Genomic DNA, 8402 nt, shown 5'->3' with positions numbered 1-8402 from the left:
AATTTAATTTCGGTCTTCGCCATCCAAATGGTCATAGATAAACAAAGCCTGTTCAGCAGGAGACATGACTGCTCTCCAATGACCTGCAAACCTTCTCTATCCAGTCCTCCACTGGTAAAGCCCTCTGTGGATTTACCCGAAAACTGGGGGCATTTCCTCTCCCTAGGCACATACACATATCTCTCCACTACAGTCATGGCCAAAAGTTTTGAGAATGATACAAGTATTAATTTTTACAAAGTCTACTGCTTCAGTTTTCATAATGGCAATTTGCATATATTCCAGAATGATCAGCTTAACAGCAATTAATAGCAAAGTAAATATTTGCCTAGAACCTTTATCCCCCAAAACACATTTCAACTTCATTGCAGCCCTACCTTAAAAGGACAAGCTAACATCGTTTCAGTGATTGCTCCATTAACACAGGTGTTGATGAGGACAGGGCTGGAGATCAATCTGTGTTGATGAGGACAGGGCTGGAGATCAATCTGTTATGATTAAGTAAGAATGACACCACTGGACACTTTAAAAAGAGTCTGGTGCTTGGCATCATTGTTTCTCTTCTGTTAACCATGGTTATCTCTAAAGAAACACGTGCAGTCATCATTGCACTGCACAAAAATGGCCTAACAAGGAAGAGTATCGCAGCTAGAAAGATTGCATCTCAGTCAACAATCTATCGCATCATCAAGAACTTCAAGGAGAGATGTTCCATTGTTGCCAAAAAAGCTCCAGGGCACCCAAGAAAGACCAGCAAGCACCAGGACCGTCTCTTAAAAGTGTTTCAGCTGCGGAATCGGGCTACCAGCAGTGCAGAGCTTGCTCAGGAATGGCAGCAGGCAGGTGTGAGTGCATCTGCACGCACTGTGAGGCGGAGACTCTTGGACCAAGGCCTGGTCTCAAGGAGGGCAGCAAAGAAGCCACTTCTCTCCAGAAGAAACATCAGGGACAGACTTATATTCTGCAAAAGGTACAGGGAGTGGACTGCTGAGGACTGGGGTAAAGTCATTTTCTCCGATGAATCCCCTTACCGATTGTTTGGGACAGGGGTGCTCATTATGTTGATTGCGAAGGAAGTGTCGGTCGATCGCGAAGGAATGTGCGTAGATCACGTGACATTAAAAAGTAGTAGATGAATCGCCCATCCGCACTGACGGTTGTATTTTGATTGACATTCATGGTAACCTGCAATCCGCTCAACAAATTATGTTCGCCCCCCGCTCAACAAATATTTCGTTCGCCACCTCACAACCCCCAACCCCCGGTAGATCTTTCTGACTTGGTCATCTTATAAGTAGCTCGCAAGCTGAAAACTTGTGGGCACTCTTGGTTTGGGACATCTGGAAAACGGCTTGTTTGGAGAAGACGAGGTGAGTGCTACCAGTCTTGTCTCATGCCAACTGTAAAGCATCCTGAAACCATTCATGTGTAGGGTTGCTTCTCAGCCAAGGGAATCGGCTCTCTCACAGTCTTGCCTAAAAACACAGCCATGAATAAAGAATGGTACCAGAATGTCCTCCGAGAGCAACTTCTCCCAACCACCCAAGAGCAGTTTGGTGATCAACAATGCCTTTTCCAACATGATGGAGCACTTTTCCATAAAGCAAAAGGTGATAACCAAGTGGCTCAGGGAACAAAACAGAGATTTTGGGTCCATGGCCTGGAAACTCCCCAGATCCTAATCCTATTGAGAACTTGTGGTCAATCATCAAGAGACGGGTGGACAAACAAAAACCTACACATTCTGACAAAATGCAAGCATTAATTGTGCAAGAATGGACTGCTATCAGTCAGGATTTGGTCCAGAAGTTGATTGAGAGCATGCCAAGGAGAATTGCAGAGGTCCTGAAGAAGGGCCAACACTGCAAATATTGACTTGCTGCATTAACCCATTCTAACAGTCAATAGAAGCTTTTGTTACTCATAATATGATTGCAATTATATTTCTGTATGTGATAAAAACATCTCACAAACACACAAAAACCAGAGGGCAGCAGATCATGTGAAAATATAATAGTTGTGTAATTCTCAAAACTTTTGGCCATGACTGTACACCACACGCATCTGAGAGGTTACTACTCCTAGCCCTTTCATTAACACTAGCACTACTGCTTGCCCCATCCGTAGCCCTTAATCTATCATTATCAGCTTGAAGCTGTTGCACATGTTCTGTTAAAACCCTGAGCTGCTCATCCATATTGGGGTCTGCCACAGACATATGAACCAACAAAAGGGAAAGAAAAAGACCAAACCAAAACCAAATGCTGGTCCACCAAAAAGGAAAATATATTTTTTTGCTTCCTTGAAGGCTTGATCCTTGGTCCCCACCGGTCTTCAGACAATAGCCACCGTGTTTTTTTTTTTTTTTTTCACAACTAAACTGGGTGCCCCAAATCTACAAACTATTTCAAGCCAATTACGTTACCCTTCTCTTCTCTGCATTAGAACTCAGATCCTGCTGACTACGCCATAAATTTGGCCCTCACCAAGTGGCAACCCAATCCACTATCACTTTTGGACACTTCCCTGTAACCAGTTATCCTTTTCTTTTTTTCAGGGCACACAGAACTCGACTGAAACTGATGCAGTAGAAGATTTTTTATTACCCCAATGGCTTGAGCAGCACCCCAAATGTGGCCAAACCATTCATTCTAATACCACCCTCAGTTTCCTGACGTATTAACACCCACTTTACAATCCCATGTGCATATCAAAAAATAAAAATAAATCAAACCTACACACCAAAAAAAGTTCACTTTCAACCGAACGCTGTACACTTCCAAACAACATACACAGCACAAGTACTTCCCCAAATTAGAGTTAAGTCCGTACAGTACACAGAGGTAGGCTACAGTTGTTCAACATATCATGTAAGGCCACACTAGTTAGCCAGTAGGGAACAGAGTATTCTTTATCTTCAATATACATATATGATTTTTGGCAACCCAGATTAAAATATACTCAGATTATCAAAACAACAACAACAACAAAAAAAACCAAACAGAACATTACAAAGGACACCAGACAATGAAACAATGCAACAGAAACTGTAACCAAAAACAAAACAAGAAAAAAGTGGCTATTGTCCCCACAGGCACCAGCATTCTGCAACGTATACACAAGCACGCCATTAGTCAAACAAGCCTAGGTGTAAAAGCTAACGGCTACTAAAACTAGCCCAGCTTGTACCTGTATCACAGCAGTGTTAGGCCCCTTTAACCCAGTTCTCCAGCTTCTGTTGGCCACCCAAATCTGGCTGGAGCTGTAATACACAACTACTTCTTCAAAAAAAGAATAGTTTAAGCTAGTTTCAACAACAAATAAAAGTTAACAATCTCATACCTGCTTGTTAATGGCTACAGGTACTAAACCTCCAGCACTGAACCTCCCAAGCACGCTCTATTATCTGCCTGTAAGTGGTCCATTCATGCTTCCTCCGACATCCAAACCAAATGTGGGCCACTCTATCCACTCAGGGGATGATCCTCATTCAAACACTGAAACTGCAGTTTCCACAACCCTCCCTCCACTATCTGCTTTTGCTAACCAACCTTAGGATGCGCAAGAACAGAGAAATCTCTTAATTATCAGCCTTTTACCAGAACGGAGAGCTGCACGCGACCGGTGGAGACCAAACGAGACCAAAAGACCTTTTAACCACCTGTCACGGGACTAATATACCCCTTTAGAAATGGCCACCTTCAAGCTCGGCTTTCATATTAAAAGTCTCTCTCTCACCTAAAAATGGCCACCCCCGGGGGCAGACTTCACATTTAAAATACCTCCCTCGTATTTAGCCCTGCTGGCTACATGTAAATGAAGGTTTTACTCTCAGGAGTAGACAAATGAGAATATTCTGTTTAACATCAGATAATAGTATCTATCACATTATATTTACATACACTATGATTAATGTTAATGCTAATTTAGTAGTTCTTTCAGGGAGAGAATTCAGTTTGAACATCTCAGGATGCTACAAGATTGTCTAGAACATTTAATATAATTTTTGATTCATGAATAAAATGTATATAATATAAAATAAAAAGTTTTCCATTGAGTAATTATTCAACCTGGATATATAAATTTACCTAACCATATACATCAATAAATCACAAAATAATCTAAGCAGACTACAAAATGGCAGAATTAAAATAATTAAAATTTGGTAACATTTAGACATTGTAATACAACAATTTAAGAAATACTTTAAGAAGCAGCACCAAGACCCAGTTTAAGAAAGCAGACTTAAATTTAAAATCTCCTGCTATCTGGCAGAGTCTGTCATGTATGCTAAGATTTTTGTGACTCTCAGAAAATTAAGACCTATCACCATTCTTGACAAAGGAGATAACATTGTGCATGACCAATCCTATTTTATGCCAAATCCATCTTGAGTGTTTGTTTTTATAAATCCTTACATTTGTCTTCTCTGACCATAAAACCTGCTATTTCAAAATTTCAATACAGCATACCAGTATAGCATTTTCATTTTGAGTATGCTCCAGGTTCTTAAGTTTGTTTTCATTCTTGGCTGCAGAACCTTCTGACAGAATCTTCTGGCAAATTTATAATTAATTATTGTAGTTTGGGGTAAAAAATTGTATATTAACAAAATAATTATTATATAAGGGAATATTGTTTGATCTCAAATATCAGGGAAAATTGTTTGTGTAAACATATTTTCAAGTATTTGCTAAAACGTTGAAGGTTAAAGAGTCTGTAGTGGTTAAAAACTTAAGGATTAAGGTTAAGTTTCTTTAATACTGGTTTAACTGTTGTTTTGATTGTGTCCAGAACGATGCCTGTTTCCACAGTCTAACTACTGCCTTATGAACAGAGTTCTCTTTTGACATGTATAAAAAACCCAAAATGGAAATTGTATTGCTGGCCTCACTCCATAAATCAAAATCTAACAGACAAGTTGTCCTATCAAGCTTGTGAATGTTGTGATGGATATCATTCTCTGTGTAAACTATGCAAAGCTTATTTCCATGAAGGTCAAGATTATGTCCTGTTCAATAAATCAGGAACTAAAGGCCGTAGTATCATCACAATGACATTGTATCTTAACATGTGAAAATCTGTAGGATAATTTTATCCAGGACCTCCAATCTAAAAAGTCATAAAGGATTCCAGTCCTAGGTCCTTGCCCTTCATAACCAAAGTGCCATTTAATTCTCATTTGTGTGAGTAATGGTAACCACAGTTCTCACCAACCGTGCTGTCATTTTAAACACCCAATATGGAAATTGTAGGGCTTGCCTCATTGCATAAACCCTAACCCAACAGACAGGTGTGAAGGAAATATTGATTATATTCATGTGTGATTCATGTTATTCATGTCCATGCAGACACAATAGCACATTCTGTGTGTAAAGTACTGCTTGCACTGCTTAGTATTTAACTGTAACCATATTGAAGATGTTTTTCTGTAAGACTTAAGTTTTCCGTGAAGCAGCAGAGTTACAGATAATACTGCTTATCCGTTTCAAGGTTGAATCCCAGGGAAACTGATAACTGCTCCTGGGAAGCAGGCATCAGTGGCGTGCACAGACATTTTGGGGGGGCAAGTGCTCGGGGGGGGGGGGGGTGGTGAAGGGCACTTTTTAGCGCACATGGAACACTTCATTATAAAAAAATTACAAGCATATGTTGAATGAAATGTGACATTTTATTTGTAACATTCTCTAAACGTGAGTTTTCAATGGAGAAGTCACGCAGCGAACTGATAAAATTTAAAATTCATATCCAATATTACAGTCGTCATTCAGTTAACTTCTGTTTACCCTCCACTGTCTGCAGGCCTTGTTGCATATATTTTGCAATTAGTAAATCAATATAGGCCTACAATTAAGACAGTAAAAAGACCAAAAAGTATGAGAAGGAGTTATAGGCTATGCAGATGGGCATTTTTCACAGGTAATGGGGAACTTCCCGTTTCTTCTTTCACAAATGAATGTGTTAATTTATGTTGTCTAACAAAACCTATACAACAGAAAACGTTCAGCTTAACACATAGATTTGCAAACTCTACCTTAATTACTTGTATGTGGTCGTCCTCACGTTATCTATCATTGATTTGGGCTAAAGCGACTAGTTTATCAGGTGACCAGTCGGCTAAAAATGCTTAGTAGTTTGGTGCTGTATGACACATTTTACTGCACAACAAAATGATTTCACGTTGGTCTTAGAGGGCAAACGGTACGATTTGACTTGATGTGTATGTGACCTGGCTGGTGGGGACGGGAGAAGAAGTCTAAAGCCTGGTTTATACCAGAGCCCTATAGAGAGAGAGTCGCGTCAACTCCGTTCACTCCAATGGACCAGTTTTTTACAGCAATGGCGGATCGTGGAGCCTGTCAATAGTTCCCGGAAGTTAGCAGCAAATACGAGCAGCGCAGTCAAACTGGAGCAGTGGACCATCTGTGATACACTTTTACAGGTTAGTACGCTTAAAAAATCAGATTGTGTATTATAAGGACATCAGAATCAAATTAGCATGTGCATTAAAATGTGAATTAAAGCATTTTAGTGAATTATCCACCTCTTAATAAGCAGATTTAGGGAACTAAATCTATGCTAAGACAACGCGAATACGGTTAGCGAGATTTCACATTAACGACCGACAGCCTATTAATTGTAAATTCCTCTCTTAATGCCATTTCACCTAAACGCGATGTTTTTGCGGGGTAGCTATAAGTATTGGTTAAATATAACATATGAGTGTGATTGTAGAGTGTGTTGGGTCGAGGAGGTGAAATGAGGATATCCATTTTGGAGTACCAACTAACGTTTTATTTCCTTTTATTTTATTTATTTATCCTTTTATTTATTTTATTTTCCTTTTTATTTCGTTTTATTTATTTTATTTTATTAACGTATTTCCTCAGTTTTTGAAACTGCTGGATATAAAAGACGTATACTATTTAGTGTGATTAAGTTTTAAATATTCTATCACTTAAAGAAATAATATAATTATTAGGAGTTCATACTTATTATACCTGTGTCAACACTATAGCTGTGATCAGCAGCTATGGGCCCTGTCTTTACAGGTCCAGTGGTGCATCGTAGTGCAGGGGGCTTCCTCTTTCTGAGTGCGGGGCGATGCACAAAAATGGTGGGAACAGCATCTGCTCTCAGCCTAGTCTTGCCCTGTTTGGTTTTGATGAACTGGTCTGCCTCAAAATGTGCCTGCAGAGTGATGTGAGTTTACTCCTCACACATGACAACTCAGTTTTGTCTACCCATATACATATTCCATAGTGGGTGAATACACAGTATTAGAGAACACTTACTGGATACGTATACACTCATTACACGTATAAAAAACAACCAAGGATGTGCAACAAGTTCAAATTCATATCACATCAATACTCATAATAATCATTTTCTCCTGTATTTTTCTCCTCTCTCTCTTTAAGCCAAAGAACCATAGGGGATTCAATGGAGCCTGCAACTAGATAGCACCCTCACCCTGCACCCGAGTCTGTCTGGAGTCTTAGATTTTTTTTTTGTTCACTATTCTGTATTTTAATAAATCAGGCATTAAGCTTTCCAATAGTGTGTTTATTGTGAAAAGTGCAAATGCAGTGTTTGATGATTACCTCACATATATATTTGCTGTTGTAATCTTTAGTGAGGGTAAGATTGCTCCTGCTTAGTTGAGACAACCATTTTTTTCTCCTCTCAGTATCAGTGGGGAAACCATACATTTTTGCTCGATTGGAGCATCCCCATGCAACACAGCAAACCATGGTGGACACTACACAAACAACACGGAGGAAAGGACCCAGAAAAACTGCTTGACATGATATTCATATTTGAGATTATTAGAGATTTATTTAATGAATTAATTGCTGTAAATAAGTGTGTATTAAAAAGACAAGATATATATATATATATATATATATATATATATAATGTATCTATGTATTTTAATATGTCATATACTGTCTGGATATAAATGTAATGTGTTTTAATGTACCCTTTTAAAGCATATTTCTGCACAATGAAGTCAAAGAAAATTTTCCTTCTGTCAGAAAATGTACATTAGTCATTTAGATTACTTAGATCACCAATACCATTGGATTACAGAAATTACCATGAATGTTAGAAAATTAATCTCATCTGAATTTCTCACCCCTTCCTGTCCCTCTAAATATATAAATGAACGTAATATATAACAATTATAAAACAATCAAAGCATTAAACAGCTCTAAAATTAGCCTAAAGTTGGTCGTTATATGTTCACAATAATCCTCAAATCGCAGTTCTGTCTCTGTGTTTATGCGCTCAAATTGAACTTCCTGGAACTATCTGAAGCCTCCGTGAATCACGTGACCATCAAGCGTTTTGAACTTCCGTTGTCGCGACTCTCTCTCTATACGGCTCTGGTTTATACT

The 8402-nt window shown here is 38.9% G+C and overlaps 1 long non-coding RNA gene across 1 annotated transcript; it reads left to right on the top strand.

Annotated features, from left to right (window-relative positions):
* Positions 1-6171: 6171 nt before the first annotated feature.
* Positions 6172-7884, top strand: LOC143476545 (uncharacterized). The gene is made up of 3 exons (XR_013121322.1): positions 6172-6442; positions 7019-7203; positions 7422-7884. It is a non-coding gene; the product is annotated as an uncharacterized LOC143476545 (long non-coding RNA).
* Positions 7885-8402: the final 518 nt, after the last annotated feature.

The sequence above is a fragment of the Brachyhypopomus gauderio genome, chromosome 15, assembly GCF_052324685.1.
Source record: "Brachyhypopomus gauderio isolate BG-103 chromosome 15, BGAUD_0.2, whole genome shotgun sequence".
NCBI classification, from domain to species: domain Eukaryota; kingdom Metazoa; phylum Chordata; class Actinopteri; order Gymnotiformes; family Hypopomidae; genus Brachyhypopomus; species Brachyhypopomus gauderio.
Note: the sequence above shows the minus strand (reverse complement) of the source record. Positions and strands in the feature narration are given on the sequence as shown.